This window comes from Tamandua tetradactyla, chromosome 13, assembly GCF_023851605.1.
Source record: "Tamandua tetradactyla isolate mTamTet1 chromosome 13, mTamTet1.pri, whole genome shotgun sequence".
Lineage (NCBI taxonomy): Eukaryota > Metazoa > Chordata > Mammalia > Pilosa > Myrmecophagidae > Tamandua > Tamandua tetradactyla.
The window spans coordinates 87,727,112-87,745,666 of record NC_135339.1 but is presented as its reverse complement, the minus strand read 5'-3'; the positions used below and the strand labels follow the sequence as shown (position 1 = coordinate 87,745,666).

The 18,555-nt window shown below is 53.1% G+C and overlaps 1 protein-coding gene across 6 annotated transcripts in view; it reads left to right on the top strand.

Moving 5' to 3' along the window:
* The first annotated feature begins 930 nt into the window (after nt 1–930).
* CTBP2 (C-terminal binding protein 2) overlaps nt 931–18,555 on the top strand; it is a 154,756-nt gene continuing 137,131 nt past the window's right edge. The window contains exons 1-2 of one of the 6 annotated variants that reach the window (XM_077126363.1): nt 931–1,159; nt 1,496–1,704. The gene's annotated coding sequence lies outside the window, so the exon portion shown is untranslated. Of the gene's footprint in view, nt 1,160–1,433; nt 1,705–9,813; nt 10,039–10,217; nt 12,197–12,885; nt 13,028–18,555 lie in introns of those variants that run through there. The other 5 variants (XM_077126365.1, XM_077126364.1, XM_077126369.1 and 2 more) reach the window with 5 other exon arrangements.

The following is an 18,555-nucleotide window of genomic DNA, read 5'->3' as shown; positions in this document are numbered from 1 at the left end:
CCAGGTGCGGGCTGGCCACCAGCGGCCGTTGGGTTCGGGATCCCTGGGTTTTGTGTCCAGACTCTCAACCCGGGAGGCATCCGGGCCGCGCGGGCTCCGGGTGGGGGACAGGACCCAGATTCTCCGGCCCCCCGCTCAGGCCGCAGCGGCCCCTCCCCCACCCCCGGCGAGGGCCGGGTCTCCCACCCAAGGCGAGGCTTTAAAATTAGCCCGGCGAGATCCAAGCAACAGGAAGGAACACTTCTTTCTTTCTTTTTCAACGTGTATAAATGTCAGGCTTCTTACAAGGACCACCACCGCGGCAAGTTCCAGCACATAGGGTCCTCTCCGCGAGCACCACTGCCTCCGCTGCCTGTTGGGCCAGGTGCGGACACGTCCTCCCCAGATCCAAACTCGGGCAGCGTAAGTGCCCGCTGGGGCCGGCCCACGCCTGACCCCGCGAGCCTGGGAAGGCAGAGGCGGCCGGCGCGGGAGCCCAGGAGGAAGTTGAAGCCGCGGGGTCCGGGAGGGGGCGGGCGGCGCCGCGGGCCCCAGGCTCAGCGCCAGGGACCGGGGCCACCCCTGGGCGCCGCGCCGGGGCCCGCCGGGTTCGCGTTCCCCCACGTGGCCGGCCGCCGGGAGCCACACGTGGAAGGGCAGCAGCAGGCAGGAGGGACCCTCACCCCGGCCGCGCGGGCTGCGCGCCCAGAGGGTGTCCAGGGCGGGGCGGGGCCGGGGAGTGCCCGCTGTGCCCGGCCCCCTCGCCTGCCCGCCGCGCCTGTTTGCACTTTCGCGGAGCCACTAATCCCCCGAGAGAGCCGATTTGTAGTGAGGAGTAGCTGGAGGGGGCGAGGCCGGCTCATGTGGGGTTGTGTCATTGGTTTGCAAAGAGAGACCCCGCCTTTACCCAAAAAAAAAAAAAAAAAGAAAGAAAAAAAAAAAAAAGGAGCGAGGAGTGAGCGAGCGCGACCCTCACCTCGCCTCCCGCCTCGCTCCTACGCAGCCCACGGGCACCGGGAGGCGAGGCCGGCGCCGCTTCTTTCCCTTTCCTTTTCTCTCCGGTTTCTTCCTCCTTTCCCCGGAGGAGAAAACAAATAAAGAAGAGCAAATAGCCGCCAGGCGCTCGGCATCCAGGACGTTCCCTCCCCCGATCCAAGTTGGAATTAGCATCCTCTTGGGGGTGAGCGCAGCGCGGGGCGGGCGCGGGCCAGGGACCCCCAGCGCAGCCCCCTCCCTGCGGGCGGGCGGGCGCGGGGCCGGGGTGGGGGGGGCCTGGGAGCGGGGTGGGCGGAGGAAGGGGGTGGGGTGGGTGGGGAAGTAGGAAGAGGCTCGGCGGCGAGGGGAGGAGGAAGGGAAGGGAAGGGAAGGGGAGGGGAGGGGAGGGCAGGGAAGGGAAGGGAAGGGAAGGGAAGGGAGGGGAGGAAGGGAGGGGAGGGAGGGAGGGAGGGGGAGGGGCGGGGAGCTGGAGAGATTAAGTTTTTGTGTGTGTGTCCCTGTGTGCGTGTGTCATTTTAAGGTGGCTCGGGAGCGGCCCGGAGGAGCTGGCGGCGGCCGGAGGAGCGAGGGACCGAGCCGGGAGCCATGCCGCGCTGAGGGGGGGCCCGCACAGCCGCCGCCACCGCCACCACCACCGCCGCCGGGTGGGGTGGGAGGGGCGGGAGCCGCCGCCGCCGCCGCCTCCCGGGTGGGCGCCCTTCGCCGTGGACGCCGGCGGCCCGGGACGAGGTAAGGGGGGCCCCCGGGGAGGGCTGGGGCGCCGCCGCCCCCGCCTCACCTGCGGCCGCGAGCTGGGGGCGCCGCCGCGCCCGCGCCTCACTGCGCCACTCCGGGAGGAGGAGGAGGGCGAAGGACACGGAGTCGGCATCCGAGGACATCTTTGGTCCGCGTCCCCGACCCGGTGTCCCTGCTCGGCGCCCGGGGGTGGGCCCCGGCGCGGGGGTCCTCGCCCGCCGGCCTCCGCCAGCCGATCGCGCCCGCTGGCCGCCGTTTGCGCGAGCATATTTGTTGTTGTGATGAGAGTTGATGGATGCGAAGTAGGCGGTCACCTTCCTTCCCATCAGGATTGGCAAAAAAAAAAAAAAAAAAAAAAAACCCGAGTGCGGCGGCGCTTCGGCCATGGTTTCCGAGGTGCCCCCGGCTCCTGCTCCCCAAGCCCGGTGGGTGCGCGCGCTGGGGCGCTGCGACCCGGGCCGAGCGCGCGGCGCGCCGCGGGGACAATACGGCCGGATCCCCCGGGGCCGGTAGTCCGAGCGCGCCCGGGGCCCGCGGCGGGGGCCAGGCCCGAGGCGGGAGCCGGAGCCCGGCCAGTCGGAGCTCGCCCCCCGGGGCGCCGCCCCAGTCGGCGGGGAGCCCGCGCGGCGTCCCTGGGGCGCAAGTGAAAGCCGGGAAGGAGGCGAAGTGGAACCCTTTTGTTTTGCCGGCCCCGCATTGTTGGCCGCTCCCGGCAGCCCGGCCCCATCTGCCGCTGCGCGGAACCCGGCCCGCCAAAGTCGCAGGCGGGCGGGCGGCGCGGGCGGGCCGGGCGGGCGCGAGCGGGGGCCGGGCCGGGCGTTGCCTCCTCCCGGCCGCGCTCCGCGGGCACCACTTCCTCCTCGCCCGCCGCCGCCGCCTCCGCCGCCGCGAGCCCGGCTCTCCCGCCTTCCCCGCCCGGGCCGCACTTTTCGGGTGGGGCGAACCAAAAAGAAAAAGTTTAGCAGGAGGGGCAGGAGAGGGCGCGCCCAGGGCGGCGGCGGGGACCCGGCGCGGCGCAGGAACAGTCGGGCCGCCGTGGCCTCCGCCGTCTTCTCCTTCGCCGCGCCCGGCGGACTGCGCGGCCGAGGGGAAGCGCCTTTCTTTCTCTCCCTCGCGCTCTCCCCCAGCGCCCCGGGGCGAGCCGGGGAGAGGCGCGCGGGAGCTCGGGCGCGTCGCGGCCTTTCTCCCAGCGCGGGGCCCGCGGTGTGGCCGGCCGGCCGCAGCCCACGCCGCGCCCTCGCGCTCGGAGGCCGCGGGCCCGGGAGCTCGGCGCGGTCACCGCCGGCCGCGCCGAGACCCACACGCGCGCACACACTCCCTCCGGTCGCTCGCTCCCTGCCCGGAGACGACGGCCGCGGACGTGGAGCCTGCGTGTGCGCGCGAGTGCGTGCGGTTTGTCCCCGCGACTACTTTTCCCGGAGGCAGCCCAAGCTTGAGTTGGCTCCAAGGATCCCCCGCGTTTAGTGTTTTACCGGGGCGAGGAAGAATTTCTCGTAGAAACCCCCTCCGCGTGCTCGGGTGTGGCCTACAGTCATGCCTGACTTCCTTGCCCTGTCGGGGAAACAGATCTTTCTGGATTTTTCGCCCCCCCCCCCTTTTTTTTGTTTAGTGGTTGGAGATCGGGTTAAGTTCTTAGAGAGTCAGATTTGAGTGGCTTGAAGGGTAGACAAGAGAATTCTAATCTATAAATATGCATTGGGAATTTAAAATGCTAAGTGACTTATTTGCAATTCTGTTGGATATTCTAGAGACGGGTATATTTTTATCTGACATGGATAATTTTGAGGGGACGTATTTTGAAAAGTTTACGAAGTGATTCTTTCTGCCTCGTAACTTCCGCGAAATATATCGAGCTCTTTGAAAGGAGAAGGTAGCCTTTCCGACTGGGAGAAGATATCCTTTTCTACTAGGCAACTTGGACTCAGAGACAGTTTAAAAATTAACTCGCGTTCACTGTCTTCCTCCTTGGTTCTCAAAGTAGAAGAGTCAGTTTTCACGAACTTCTGAGAATTCCACTGCTTTTTTTTAAATCTCTCTCTTGCAACTTGAGTTAATGGGAGGTTATAAATAAAAGATCTTGCTTTTATGATCACTTCATTTGAAAGAGTGCTACTTATCGTTCTTAAAGCAATACTCAAAATGTTAATCTTATTCAGTCAAGGCAACTTTATTGAAACAGAATTTCTTCTTTGTTAAGTAACAGGGACTACTGTATCCCAGAGTTGAAACAGTAAAATATCCTTTTATCTGGCATGGGGTCACTGAACTGCATGACACTTTACTGTAAAAACCCCAAACCCACCCTTTTTATTGCCCCCCAAAGAAACGTAATGAGATGGTAGATTTCCAGCAAAAGAAGCAGGCCTGCTTTCTTGCAAAATATGCTTACAGTTGCCATCAAAGTTGGAAGCCAGCCGCGAATGCACTTGCCTTTAGTGAAACGAGTTTAATCATTCACACTTAAGCAAGTATAACATGACCAAACAAAGGAAATAAACCAGCATATTTCTGTAGAGCATTGAGGGGGTTAGTGTAAGTGTGGCTGTTGGGTCCCCCCCTCCCCCCACCCTGCCCCTACACAAGGGAAAGAATGGAAGGCAAAGGGAATTTATGGCACTGATTGGTTTTTGTGTCCCAGGGGTAGGGAACCCCAGTTATGGCCCTGTGGAAAACAGTTATTAGAGGGAATGACAAGATCCTGATTTTGGAGCTTGTTTTGCACCTGGTAAGGTACTTTGGGGTTTAATTCTTTCTGTGTTTGGGAAGATGAGGCTAGGGTATTTTCTAATTGTACCTTAATGGGGCAGGTTCTGCTCCAAACCCTGTGAGTTATTTATGACTTCACTCGGGATCTTTGAAACTGGCCCTTTAATGGGTGGTTCTTGTAGAGGGAGGGGCAGGGTGAATTACTTTTTCCTAACTGTAATTAATACATTGTTTTTTGTCCCTAAAGTGCATTTCCTTGATAGGTATGAGTTGCCATTTCTATCTGAGCCCACTTAGTCATGGACTCAGTAAAGAAATATTTGCAAAGTGTGTCTCTTTTTAGTTAAGAAAGTAAAAAAGTCGGACTACTTTTAAAAACAAACACTACTACCATTATAAAAAAAAACAGTGACATACTTGGTGAGATATTTTGGCCTTTCAAGACTCAGGGCACACCTGTTCCTGTCCCTGCTGAGTCCTGTTTGCTTTCCCTGGCATTGCTAATCTGATTGTCTACAGAAAACTTCTATCTGTGTAATCATTAACTAGTCCATCGGTTACCCTTTCAGGGAATAATCAATAACTTCACTTTTGATTTTTAAAATTCCAAACAGAAATCCTATTCATAAGTCTGAAAGTGTTTGGAAGAGAGGTGAAATGAAACAAACAGCAAAACAACCTCAAAAGTAAAACTACAATATCGACCTACAACTTTTTCAGTGCTCAGGATTCTAGGTAAATAAATGCTAAGTGTATAAAATGTGTACTGAACGAGCAATACACTGGCTTTTAAAATTATGGGATTATTGAGATAAGAAAGCAAAGGAAGCTCAGGATGGCTCGCACTATTTGAAATCCCTGATAGGCACCCATTCAGAATGAAAAGGATACCTGCCTCACAGGGAGAGGCCCCGCTGAGTTCCGGCACCAGAATGCCATTGCCAACAGTTCACTTCTATCACGAATCATTTTTGAAGGCAAACTTCTACCTTTGCACTTAACGCTTTCCCTAAATGGAAAAAATTTTAAGAGTTTACAGCAATGGTAAAATGGTGGCCACAGTTGTCATTTTGTCATTCCAGTATAGAGGGCCTATCAACTTTGTGTGGGTGCAGCCTGGGTCCCTGTTACTCTTTCTGCACGTGTTCTGTGTCCCTGATGCAGGCCACAGACATCTATTCCTACAGCACATAGTCGGGAAGGGAATTTATCCATTGGGTAGGGTACCCCTAGAGTGATAATGCCGTGATCCAGCTAGTAGTTCCATTAGAGAAGGTGGATCGTATTTTTGTAGTAATTTTATAAGTAGAGTTTTCTGGACTCTCAGGAAAAGTACTTTACTTAACAGAAGTGATTGCCATGGGGAAATATTAGGATATTTTATTTTCCAAAAATCTTCCTATGAATTGCTGAGTAAGACCTACTTGCTTGGACTTCCACTACTGAATACTTTTCATAAGTCCCCCAAAATGCTGGAATGGGTATGTTCTCGGATTCTGCATCCTCTGAGCAGATACCAGTTTCCTCACTTACAGCTGGTAAGCATGTCCTAATTTATACAGCCGCAGTTAAAGTTACAGCACCCCATGAAAGAACAAAAAAATGCAACCCCCCCACCAACCTTTTGAAGTTAATTTTTATTCAAGGCTGTTTGATGGGATATGTATCAAAGACTTATGAAAGGTTTTTTTTTTTTTTAAAAAAAACAAAAAACCCTAGCTCTTCATTGGGAAAATTATATTTAATAATTGCTAAAAACTTCAGAACCATTTTTAAGGTGCTCAGTGTTTCTTTTGATCATGATTTAATGGCTAGTCTCCAAAAGCCATCAGTGAGACTCTAATGATATTCACAAATTAATGTTTGGGCATAATTTTTGGTTTGCTTTTAGCTATCGTTATTAATGTTTAAAACCTAAATTAGAGTTGCATTCGGGCATTCAGAACTACCCCAATGAAAGGAAGAGCTTGCGCATTGTGCAAAATAAAGGATTCGCAAATGAATACAGAATGTACAATAGGGAGAGAGCCAGGCCATTGTTTGTGTGGAATGTTGACAGTGGGAGCCCAGGGATAGTTTCGCCTTCATTCTCTAACTGTTGGCGAACACGAAACTTCTGGAGGGAGCTGTAGACCGGATGGGAACCAGGGGCTCTCATTCAACTGTCTTGGCCGGGCAAGGAAATTTGGGTCCCCGTCCCACAGGGGCTCTGTTTTGGATTGCTGAGGGACTTCGTGTGCTCTTGCTTCTGCTTTTTTTTGAGGAAAGGTCCTTAAGACAGGTTATAAAAGAGTTCTTCCAAGAAAGTGTAGAAAGCAAACTTTTCTCCCCTGATGTGCAATTTTAAGAAATGATATTGAACCCTTACTAGAAACTGAGACATCCTAATTCACAGGAAGCAGTTGTGTTTATTTTTATTATTCTCCACCTTAAAGTAGATCTTTCTCTATTCGGAATGTTAGGGAAAGTGCTGCTAAAATCAGTATTTGCTGGATTTCCATGTTTCGCTCTGCAGCTGCTGTCGTTTCTGAAAAAATGCTCTGCTGGATTGCATCTTCCTCCTGCTTCTGCCCCTATTTGAGACCCAGGTCCCAAAGTGGAGCCAACCCGTAGCTAAAGTGACATGTGTTCCTAGTGCCTTTAAAAACTCCCCACCCTAAATAGAAGCAATGTGGATATTGGCAATTGCCTGATGTTAGCAAGGTATCCTAGGTCATGAATTTGGGCCATGGAGAGAAGCAGTTGCCCTTTCCCTCTATTTCCAGTCTAGTCCTTCTGAGTGAACATTCCAGAACTGATCTGCTTGTTTAACTAAATTTAACACATGATTGCCTAGAATTGGCTTCATAGTCACAAAATTGTGTTATAAATAGTTGGGTTCTTACTAAGGGAGTAAGGGATGATTTGGGTTTTATAGAGAATCATCACTTCTGTCCCAGGTAGTAACAGAGCCTTCATTTCTCCTGTGGGCCTATTAATGCTTAAGTGATGGTAAACCAGAATAGCTTTGGTGTCTGGGCCTTGATTTGGTTTAGTTAGCATTTTCTGGGATCCCTGAAAAATGTATGTGTGTGTGTGGGGGGGGGGAGGGCACAGTGCTTTTCATCCCTTGTATTTCTAGAAATTTTTCCCATTTATAAAATACAACAGAATTCACCTTCCATTCAGTTGTTGCCTTAATTCCCTTCAAAAGAGCTGTTCTCAGCAGAAATGTGCCTCCTACATTAAAATAAATCCTTAATTATGACCTCAGAGATTCTGTCAACTGGCTTGAAGATTGTCTGCTTGGAAGTAGTGGCAAATATTTCTGTGTCTCATTCCAACCCCAGCTGGGGCAGAAACTTGGAAGGGCCCTTTTAAAGGGCTATAGATTGTGTGGGGATCTTTCTGCAGTTCTGGCTAGCTAAAGGGTTGTAAGCTTTTGCTAATCACTGCTGCGCTCCAGCCATGCCTGAAATCTTGGCCTCCAGCAATCCGTCCTAGCCCAGGACAAACAAAAACTTCATTATGGAGTCATGGAATCCCAGGAAGTTTCTCTGGAAGGAACCTTAGATCAAGATCATAGAGGTCAACTCCTCTGGACTAATGGGATTCCCCCCCCCCCCCGCCCCTCCCAGTTTGCCCATTTAAAAATGTTGAGGCTAGCAAAGAGTCATTTTCTCTGGTCGAAATGACCAGATTCAAATCTGGAAGTGATAATATTGTACCTGTCCAGGGTTGTGGGAGGGGAGAGGGGGAGCCAGGAGTGAGCAGGTGAGGCTCCTTTGCTGGAGGGGTCGGAGGCCAGGAAGGGGTCTTGTGCACCTTTCTGTTTAAATGAACTCTGCCTGTGAGTTCATCCATTTGTGGTGGATGATCATTAGCGTGGCCAGTCTAGAAGTGAAAACACAGTCAGTTTATCTCCCCTGCTTGTGCAGGCCCAGGTAGGCTGTGGGCAGGGGTGGGGGCATTCACACGTGTTGGAGATTTTGGAGAATCTGGATGATGCTTCAGCGAGCCCTGGGGCCTACCCATCTGGAGGATGGCCAGAGCCAGCAGCGAGCAGGGCCCGGGAGAGCTCTTAAAACCTTGTCCCAGGAATGACTGAGAAAACTGAGAAGGTTCAGCCTGGAGTGGAACTGCCCTCTGAGGGCGTACCTGACCTTGCTGTGCTGCCAGAGCGGGTGGCACGAGGGTGCCCTTGCAGCACGGACACTTTGCACTGGCAGAGTTTGGAGGACCGCTGGGTCTTTGTGTGGGGCAAGGATTTCCAGACCCCAGAAATCCCTGGGTGAGTCCTAAGCTCCGGGACACCTGCCTGATGGGCTAGGGAAGGAGGCCACCAGAACCTGACCCAGTTCGGCAGTCTGTCCAGTGGGGCTGACAGATGATTTTTCTTTTTAGTTTTACATGGGCAGGCACTGGGAATCGAACCCGGGCCTCCAGCATGGCAGGCAAGAATACTGCCACTGAACCACAGTCACACCACCCTGGCAAATGATACTTTATAGTTTGCTTCCTTCCTTTCTATAATGACTGCGAGTCACCTTCTTGAACTGCGCTTGAATTATGGTCAGCACCGCTGGCCCCACTGCTCCATCCAGCTCTTCGGGCACTGGGTGGACAAAAGGCCCAATATGAGTGGCAAAGCCAGAGTGGCATTTTCTACCCATATTCCATATCCCAGGAGCACCCTGAGATGGACCTGTTCCCTGCTCCCTGGCTGTTTTCAGGTTATGGGATGGAAGTCCCTTGGGTGGGCAGTTAACAGAGAGTATATTTGGCTGTACAGATATCATTATCCACATATAAGCGCCTACAAGCAAAATCCTGGAATGTTTTTGATCTTAAAAACATTTCACAGTCATTAATCTTCACGACGCTCCTGCGGGCTAGGTAAGCAGAGCAATTTTTTATTTTAAGCGATGAAGAAATATTGAATTACTTCCCCCAAGTCATAAAGAGGCAGCTCTCCGCCTCTTGTTTCTGCGGCGCGCGGCGTGGGGGACTTGCCCAGCCGACTTCCGGCCTCCCGCACGGCCTCGCCCGCGGCACCTGGCTGCGCCGCACCTGGAGGGGCCCTGCTGCATTGCGCGGGCCGCGAGCGGGGGTGCTCCGTCCTGCCGGGGGTGACGGGGCGCCCGGGCGGCCGGGGTTTCAGGGCCCCGAAGGCGTGGGGAGGCCCCCCCGAGACCTGGGGGCCCCGCGGCCGCCGCCGCTCCGCCCCACCTCGGAGTACCTGGAGGCCCCGCCCTCCGACGGCGGGAGTCGCTGCCGGCCCCGCCCAGCCCCCCACGCCCGGCGGCTGCCCCCGGCCCGAGTACCTGACAGGCCCGGCCCTCCCCCACCCCCACCTCCACCCACCCCCTTCGCAAGCCTCGGAGCACCTGTCACCACCGGAAACGCCGCCTCCTGCGACCACCGTGCGGGCCCTGCCCTTTCACTTGTAAATGGAGAGCGACTCCCTGCCGTGGGAAGTCGTTGAGAGGCGATAGAAATGGATCCGGCCCCCCAGTGCCCACTTCCTCCCGCCTCCCCTCCCCGCCGGCCTTTGTGCGGGGTCCGCCGGCCCCGACCCGGAAAGGAGAACGCGCGGGACGCCGCGGCGGGCTGGAGCCCAACGAGCAGGCCCAGCAGAACCAGGTACCTGGCTGCGCCGCCCCCGCCCTCGCCCCCACCCCCACTGGTCCCTGACCCCGAAGCGTGGGCTCGGCCTTTCGGGTGCCCGGCCACACCGGAGATTCGTTGGTGGCCTTGGAGGTGGCAGGAGGCCCGCAGGTAAACGGCGGCAAGGCTTCCGCCTGTGCAGCGTGGGGTCCCGGCCTGGGGGGTGTCTCAAGGCCCGCTCGGGCGCTGGGAATCTGGGCATTTTACTTGTACTGTAAATAGAGCGGGAGTAGCTGCCTCCGGACACTGCAGGGCTACCAGGGCCCTCAGCGAGGGTCGAGGGTCACCTCCCAGCTCCCCGGCTTTCTGAAGTTTTCCCAAACAAGGACCAGTGACACTTGCATCCTTCTTGACTGTCTGCTCTCCTCGGGGGCTTTCCACACTCGCAGCTCTTCCACGGTGCCTGGCTAGTGAGTGGGGAGGCTCGGATGGATCCGGGCCTTTCACTGTTTGCACCCCTCTTCTCTGGAGAGGAATCTCTGTGTGTTTGGCTCTTTTTACTCTTTGCAAATTTATGGAGGTACTCAAGCAATCCCAGTTTGTTCCATTAGTTTTGTAAAAGCAACAGTGTAGCTACCGTTTACTTGAGCATTTACTTAGTATCTGGCCTTCACTGGCTAGAAGACCTGGTGGGTGTTGTTGCAATCCATTGTCACTCCCAAGGTGGGGTGGTCAGTGTCAGGCCCCAGAGGCGCCTGGGTGGTACACCGCCACCTCACACCGGGCACGTGGCAGAGTGGGGATTCGAACCAGGCGGTTTGGTTCTGAAGTTCTTCCTTTCACTGGGCCAGAGGTTCAGGGAAGGAGAGAACTTCCCCTGCTGCTTGGGGTGGGAGCCTCTGCCAGCCCACCCAGAGAGCAAGAATTCCAGGCTTGTTGTCCTTGTGGTGCTGACCTGATCTGGGGATCCACAAGGGCTTCTCAGAAACAAGATACCTTTCTCTCAAGCCAGATTACACAGGGCATGAGAAGTCTGTCTTGTTCTAATTTTCTTCTTTAATCGGCAGTCTTTTTGTTAGAATGTTGGGGTCTGCGATGTGATGCTGAGGCAGGGTTTGAAGAGGGGGCCTGAGCAGACCGTGTAAATGTCACCTCGCTTTTGGGGGTGTATGTTAAGTCAGATTGGCAGGCAGGGCATCTTGGGGCCCTGGATCACGCCCACCTGTCATGGCAAAGACCAGGCACACCTGCACTTACAGGTGGCCTGTGGGGGCCGGCCAGGCATGGCGACGAGACCCCCCTGTCCTCGTCGCCGTTTTACCGATGAAGAAACTGAAGTTTCCAGGGAGTCAGAAGTATGTGGAGCTAGAGCCAGCACCGCTGGGCTGTGGTTTCTCTGGAATTGGTGGAGGCGCCTTTTGGCTTCTGTCTGGGACTCGAGGACATTTGGGGATGGCTCTGCCACTTGAGCCCTGTTGCTCGCCTGATTTCGGTTTCTCCCTTGCCCCCTCCGATCTGTGTGCCCTTGTGAAACGACGTCCTCCCTCACATTCACACACGCATGCCCTGAATTATGTGGGGTTTACCGGGTTAGGGTTGTATGTGGTCAGATAGGATTTAGTGGCCGGGAATCATTTGATCGGTTGGTAAGACTCAGATTTTTGTGTCTGTGGCCTGGAGCTGGAGGCTTCTCAGAGCATGTCCCCTCCTTCCTGGCCTGCCCCTCATTTAGGAGGGGCTTGAGGCCAACAGGATGCCCCGCCCCCCAACACACCCACACTCTGGCTGGTTTTCATTTTCCAGCTAGATTCATTATGCACATCTTAAAGCAGGAGGGGGTTCCTGTGTCCCACCCAGGGGGACGGGAGAAAGTGACTGGGAGGGACGGATGGAGCCCTACTAATGGAATAGTCTGTTTTCCCCACGCCTACAAAAACCAGAGAGAAACTTGACTCTGCCCTGTGAACTTCCTTTGGGTTGCAGCCCCACGTTTGTGTTGGCCTTAAAAAGGAATTCGAACTAATAGTCCTGAACAAAAGGAACAGTCTTCTTTTGAAAGAGGCTATCAGGGAGCTGAAAGGGACTGGCCCAGCGTCAGGCGTGGCCTGAAATCCAGAGAGCAGCCCCATGGGGCGATGAACTCACCTGAAAGGCACCCGGAGCAGGTGATGCCTGAGCTCGGCGTCCTTGGAGGGTAAGGGCGCCCCACAAGGCAGGGGTTTTCCTGAAAAACGGGCTTTGCTTAACTACAAGATTATCTTCCTGCTCTTCCACTCTCTCTTGTTGTGTGTGCTTGCCCTGGGGCCCCGGTGGGGCTGGACTGGGCTGACGGCCTGCCCTGGCAGCACAGCCCACGTGGGGACGGGCCACTGCCATCCCCGGGCCTTGGGTCCAGTGCAGTTCCAGGGAGGGCTGAGGGCAGAGCTGGGAGATGTCTTGACAAATTATTCATGTTAGCCCCAGTGTCCTGGCTCGGTTCCAGCTTGGGCAGTGATTAGACTCTGTCTCTTTTAGGTGCCCCCTGCAGTTTTCAAACAGGTTTCCATTCAGCTTCGCGTCACCTTGGGAAGGGTGGTGCCTGGGTGGGCTGCCACGGAACCCAGGATCGGCCGTGGGTCCAGCTTCCTTCTGCCCCCTGGGCCTCCAGGGTGACAGGGCTGGATGTGAGGAGCAGAAGCTGCTTCCGCGGGGGCCGCTCTGCCTGGAAAGTGGACGTGGCTAGGTTTTAGGGCATCCGAGCACAGAAATCTAATGATGTCCTTTTTAGATTTCATGCATTGGCTTTTGTGGGGTGACCATTGAGTGCAGGTGTTGGATGGGCACCTGTACTTGTGGGTGGGGCCAGATCTGGGTTTAAGTCTGAGATGCGGGGGGTCTGTCCAGGGACTCTTGGGCGCTCTGTGCAGGAAAGCCGCTGACTCAGCATCTGAGTCCCTCCAGCAAACCTGGGGTGATCTGCTGGGTTTCCCACACACCCCACTTCAGGGAGCAGGGACCGATGGAGCTGCTGGCCACCCGTGCCATGGTGAGTGCCAGGTGCCCGAGCACCTATGTTTCTCATTTCTGGTGTTTGTGCAGTCGGTTTTCCTTGCTCCTCCAAGACATTTGTTGCTTTTCTCTCAGCATTGAGGTGGTTTTTTGGTGGTTTTTTGCACATGCACATCCTTTCTTCTCATTTCCCACCTCGGCCTGAGATTAAGAATGTGGCTTCAACTGACAAAAGACGGGAGACTTTAAAATTAAATATGGAATCCTTTCTGTAATGTTGTCATCTTGAGAGTGTGTAAGTTGTGGGGAGGGGTCCTTGAATTAACAGTGGGCAATTTTTTTTTCCCTTCCCCAAACTGGCCAAATGTGCTGCAGGTAGTGTGCAGGGAAAGTAGCCCATAATGAGATCTGAGTTTTATGTGTGGCAGTTGCGTACTTGCCTTATTTGAGTGTGCACCTTGTTGGAGGGGGGTGAGGAGAGAGGGGTTGTGACTTAAAGTTGTATCCTTGACTTTCTTACTGGTAGTTCTAGTTGGGCCTGAGAGGTAAAAAGCAAATCCTATGTTACATTGGCCCCTTGGAGCTCAGGGAAAGCACCTGAAACATGTGACTACAACTCTGGTTCTTGAAAATGTTTCTCTGCGGGGAAGCTTAAAAAGGGTTCGTCTGAACTCCCCTCATCTTCCAGAGAAGCGATGGGCACGCTGAGGCCCTCAGAGGGAGACTTTTCTGGGCTCTTTGTCTCTAGCAGGAAGAGGGCTGTGGTTGGAGAGGACGTGCTTCTTGGCTGCAGCTTTTGAGCTGGGAGTTTTGTAACATGGTGATTACTTTGGCATGTCAGGCCCCAGGCTCGGATCCAGGACCATGGCTTGGGTGTCTTTGGGGGAACTGCAGTGGTGACGGCACTTAACTCTGGAGAGGCGAAGGCCTCAGCACTGAAGGGGAGGCCTGGGGCCTGGACGCAGGGGGGCAGAAGTGCTGCCCGAGTGATCATTGGCCCTGGAGCCCCCTCCAGAATGAGTTGTGAGTGCCTGCCTTCTTACAGCGGGTGATACGGGACCCAAGGAGAGCCGGCCCTGCCTGCCCTTGAGGTTGGTAGAGGCCAGAGATATGGAAATTCTCTTCCGCTGGGGGCAGGGCAGACTTGAAAGATGGAGGGGAAAGAAGGGCGCCTGCAAAAGGACCTTCCAAACCTGTAAATAGAGGGTTGTGATAGCTGATAGCGGGTGTTGTGAGGGTCGAATGAGGTCGTATTTGTGGATCACTTGGAACAGGCCTGTGTTAATGCAATAGAGGTGGAGACCGAGTGGTTGAACAGGTTTCCTGTGGGCATCCCTCATGCCCTCAGGGTGCAGATCAGACGATTCTGACTGAGGCAGCGAAAGGGGGTTCACCGTGGGGTTGGGAGATCAGAGAAGGCTCCCCGGGGCCGCGTTAGCCTCTGGTCGAGCCCAGGGCATGGCCCTGGTGGACAGGTGGACTGGCCCCATTGAGGGGATAGGCCCACAACGGAGGTACATTTTTATTGTTGCTCATAAAGGGTGAGTGCGTTTTATGGAGCCAGGTGAAGTGCCTTTTGGGAGTTGGGGAGTGGGAGGAACCTAGTGGGGAAGTGTTCGGGGTGGGAGATTGGTGTGTCTTGTGCCCCAGGGCTGGGGAGCGGAGTGTCTGGCCAGGCCTGGCTGAGCTGGGGAGCAACCCATCTTATAAACTGGGGCCAAAAGGGATGAACTGAAAACTGTCTAGGAGGTTGTTTCTAGTCCATGGAATGTTACTTTGTATTAGGTCACTCCAAAAAATGCTCAGTAAAATATTTACTTTCTCTTAAGACTCACTTTCCCTTTCCAGAGAAGGATGCAAAAATGAGTAGCTTGGGTGTTGACCGCCTTCCCTGATGGACACTCATTGGGGACGACCAGCCCATAGGATCCAGCTGGTCACGCAGGGGTTGGGGACGGTCTCAGCTTTTAAACGCTGCCTCTGAGAGCCGGCAGCCACAGTAAAGGCGGGCAGGAGCGGCTGAAATCCTAGGGCCCTTTTTGTTTGGGCTAGCGGTGTCAGTGTGAGTGTGAGATGGCCAGGTGGGGGCTGGAGGGTGGTGTGCAGGGACGTGCCCTTCTTCTTCCTGGGGTCTGTGGAAGAGACTGTTTGTTGCCTTGAGTCATTTCACGCTGGTCATTCCATGGGCAAATGACAGCAGTTTCCTGGGGTTCATTTTATGCCATTAAAAGTCTCCCTTGGAAAGTCCAAGAGGGTCCTTGGAAATGCCTTTGGGAGGCAGACAGGGCTGGAACACAGCGGCATTTCAGCTGGCCCCGGTCGGGGGTCATTTTGCCCAGTAGCAAATCCTGGGGGATGTTGTGCTCTGTAAAGAAGCTGCTGCACGTGGGAAGTGCTCTGGCGTTGGCTGCCTGTTACTATTATTACTTTCACTACTGGCTGTGGTGGTGGCGAGTTGTGTTAATTCAGTCAAGAATGACAAGTTCCCTTCCCACCTCTCTGCCTTGTTGGTGCCACACTGACGTGTGCCACTACATCCGACTAGAATGGGGATGGAGTAGAATTCTTGGACATGGAGTTCGGAATTGGGGCCCTCTTGGGTTGCAGCTCATGTAAGCACCCCCAGCCCCCACCCTGACCCCCCGTGGCAGCCCCTGTTGGGTGGTAGGGAGCTGGCTGTGTGGGCTTCATGGTTTTTGCATGAATGACTCGCGCTGTCCCATGAACATCCTGCTTCCCCGGTGGTTTGAGAGGGTGGCCTTTGGTGCTGGGGCATCCCCTGGGCACCCCTGGCTGGGAGGTAGTCTTCTGAGGTCCCACCCCGCGTCCCTAAGGAGAATCATCGGGTGGGGCCAGGGCAGCTGTATTTTTAGCAGATGCCTCCAGGTGATTCTTGATGCAACCAGTCCAGAACCCGCTAACAGCACACAGGCTGCCTTTCTTTAAAACAAACCACTCCCCCAACACACACCCACACACTCGAATCTCATTATTGAATATTTGGCACGAAAAATGATCAAAAGAAAATTTTATATAACTTGAATAAACCCATATCTGAAGGAATAGATTCTTAAGTTTAAATACAGATTTCTGCTCTATACTCAGTCATATTCTCTGGTTTAAGAGGGCTTTTCCACCCCCTTTCCACCAGCATCAGGTATTCCTGGGGGTGGGAGGAAAAAGTTCGCATGCGTCTGTTAAAATTGGATTTGGTTCCATATTCAGATGCACTTGACATTTAACTTTATCTCTTGACCAGCCAGTGGTGTTTACCCAGAAGGGGAGGAGGGTAACTGAAATGAGTCTGGGCTGACTGTCAGAGCATACAGGCTAGAAAAGAAATTTATTTTTACAAATTATATTTTAGTAAAATATAAACCACTCAGTGAAGCACACTATGAAAATAAATACACGCAAGTTGAGGATGGAGGCAGCAGAGTCAATGTTTTTAAGCACGTGCCTGTGTATTAACTTGGATCAGCAAAAGGCACATCTTCCTCCTGATGCAGGTAAATGAAACACACCTTCAACTGCTCGGCTGCCACCCACACCTGGGCCAGTGCGTCATCTCATCGTGATGCCCAATACACTGGAGCATTTGGAGATGACACCTTCCATTCTAGAAATGAAGGTAAACGTGTTTTGTAGCAAATCCACTTTATCTTGATCGGTGAATTTACTAATTAAGTAGACTTGAGTGAGACTTACATTTCCATATAGATGACAGCTTCCTCTGGTTCTGCTTGTGGACACACTTTGTCACACCTTAGCTTGTTTTGTTGTTAGTGGTGGCTCTGTTGTGAGACATTGGGGCCCTGTGGTTCTTTTCCCAGTCTGAGAGCAGCAAGCTGAACTCACAGACCCTCCGATGGGCCCAGTTAATAAACAGTGGAGCAGCAGCTCGTTAATTCACCACGAACGGAGTGGCTGGGTGTGTTACTCACGTCCTCTGCTTCTAGCGGTCATTGTGTGTGCATGAATTTGAAGGTGGGGTGAGGTGGGGACCCAACTAGTTTTCTTGCCTTAAAAAAAATGTATTTTGAAATAATTTCAAGTGTCCAGGACTGTTGCAAAAATCACCAGCTCCATACAGAGAACTCCAGCAAACCCGGCAACCAGATATCCCGACCCACCCACTTTTAACTTTTGGCCACATTTGTCATCTCGTTCTTCCATCCATCCATGTGTCTATTATCTAAACATTTGCGTGTAGGCTCTATGTCATGCTTCTTGAACACCTAAAATAAATGTACATAGAAATATTAGGTGTTCAAGAAGCATGACACGTATTCTATGTACATTTATTTTCTAAGAGCAAGGGTATTCTTTTATGTAACCCTTTAGTTGCGGTTGCCAAATTCAATAAATTTAACATTGATATGAAGCTTTCATTTGTCCCAAAGACGTCCTTTTGGGCATTTTCTTCTCCATTAGTAAATCCAGCCTGGAATCATTTATTGTCTTTGGTTATTATTGCTTTGACATCGCTCTTTTCTTAAGTTGTGAAGACATATGCAGCGTGAACCTTCCCATCCCAACCACTCTCCAGCATACAGTTCAGTGGGATAAAGCATACAATGCTGCACTACGCCATCTGTTACCTGAACTTTCACATCACCCCAAACAAACCCGACACCCATTATATCATCAACTGCCCTTCTCCCTCCTTTAAAATTCTAAACCTATAAGAGCCTCTTTTGGTTTGATATCAACTTAACTTCAATAGCATATATATACTCTGGACCCTCTGTCCCCTGCCTTTATATTGTTCTTCTCACTAATTACTGGATTTGTACATCATAACTCCAGAGCCATTGTTTTTCATCACTTTTTATGCATTGAAGTTTTAGATCCTGTAGAAAGTACAAAAGTGGGTTTACAAATCAAAATACCATAGTACTGGCATTTATATTTGCCCCTTTCAGGAGATCTTTGTTCACGCAACTACCATCTGTTGTCCAGTGTCCTTTCCTTTCAACCCGAAGCACACTCCCTGTAGCATTTCTTGTAAGGTCCTGTCTAGTTTTAAGGTATGAGTTTGGACTCTGGTGTATGTTCCTTGTGTCAGTTGAGGGGTAATTGGAAAGGACCTGCGTGGGTGTCCTTAGCTGAGGAAGGATTTAAGGGGCATCCAAGTCACGCAAGGTCAGTGACGGCTCTTGTGCAGAAAGAATTCATTCCTTCTGGGTGGGAAACCTGCTGGCTCGGAGATGTTTGGGGTCCTTCTTGAGTTGCACACAGAGTCGTTTTACTGTGAGAAAAATAGGCAGCCACTGCCTTATCCACGACCAGCTGTGGGGCCCAGACATGTGGGGGCCACAAGTTAACTGCAAGGAGCTTGGAGTCTGCTTACATGGGACAAGTGGTAGCCCATGGGGCATTAGCAGTTTTGGGGCTTTTGGACTTGGGTTAGCAAAGAAAGGCCTTGATGATTTATGGTGTTGGTGAAGACCCGCATACCTATCTGTTTCCATATAGACATCTTAATAGAGATTAAATACAAAGTAAAGCAGGATGCATGAGCGGAGATATTCCCATAAGCAATATTGTAGTGTTAGGAAGTAT